Source organism: Austrofundulus limnaeus, unplaced genomic scaffold (genome assembly GCF_001266775.1).
Source record: "Austrofundulus limnaeus strain Quisiro unplaced genomic scaffold, Austrofundulus_limnaeus-1.0 Scaffold2224, whole genome shotgun sequence".
Lineage (NCBI taxonomy): Eukaryota > Metazoa > Chordata > Actinopteri > Cyprinodontiformes > Rivulidae > Austrofundulus > Austrofundulus limnaeus.
In genome coordinates, this window is record NW_013954626.1 from 23,180 (window position 1) to 24,331 (window position 1,152).

Here is a 1,152-nt window from a genome sequence, read left to right on the forward strand (position 1 = left end):
CACTGACAATAAAACATTATTTTAATTCAGCGTCACAGCGTTGCAGTGTTAGACAAAGTGACATTTTCCTTCCTGAACAGAACAGAGGCCATGCATTTTCTTATTTTCACCTTACATTTACCTTATGCAGGTAAATCTGCTAATATTAGCTACATGTTAAAATTAATGTTTTAATCTTAATCAGCAACATGGACTAAATTTGGCCTGAAAAGATTTGAAAAAAAGGCCTAATATTGTTTTAAATCAACTATTTAAAGAAATGAACAGAGTAAATTAGCAAGTTATTGCATGTGACAAATTTACTTTAAAAGTTTGGACCTCTTTAACAGTGTTTTATTTTTATGAACTATTTGTTGTCCTTCATTGATCTTTTATATTTATTATTAATTTTTAATGTGTTAAACCCCAATGAGCTCGTTCTGTTTACAAACTGTAAACCTTTTATTGTTCATATATTCTGCAGCTCAATGTTCAGTTACCTGAAGGCGGCCTCCGTGCACGTGACAGCTCTCAGACTGGGGAGGTTGTCTTATTTCCGACAGTACTTGAACACATCAGTGAGTTTCAGGACTTCCTGCAGCAGGAGGGGGTCTGAAGGATACACCTTCAACCCAGACAGGAGACCACCTCAACATATAATACAAACACACGGCCCAGGCTGAAGAACATCTTTATTTATGTTTAAATTAGTTTAAAAGATTAAAATAACTTTTGTTGTGAGTGTTGTATAAATAAACTGACCTGAATTACATTGTTAGCTTACAAATAGATTTAAAATGCAGTTATTGGTGCATCGTTAGGATCATATTTTCATTTTGTTTATATTCTCAGTGTAAAATCAGTTTGTTTTTATTCTTTAATCAACTCATATTTATAAAAGCTCACAAAATGTTTGAAGCTCAATAAATTATAACTGAGATTTGAGCTCATCAATAAGTTCATCACTTCTGAGTCGTTCCTTTTTGTGTTTGTTTTAAAACACAAAGTGCTTGTATTTTATCATGTAAATGTAACACATTCCTACTATTCCCACATGGTTCTGATTTTTCCTAAGATAACAGATTTCACAGAACAGTTATTTATTTATGAGTTCTGTTTAAATGTTTGATTTAATCCTCAGGATTGAAAAGTTTCAGTCCGTTTGTGACGAGT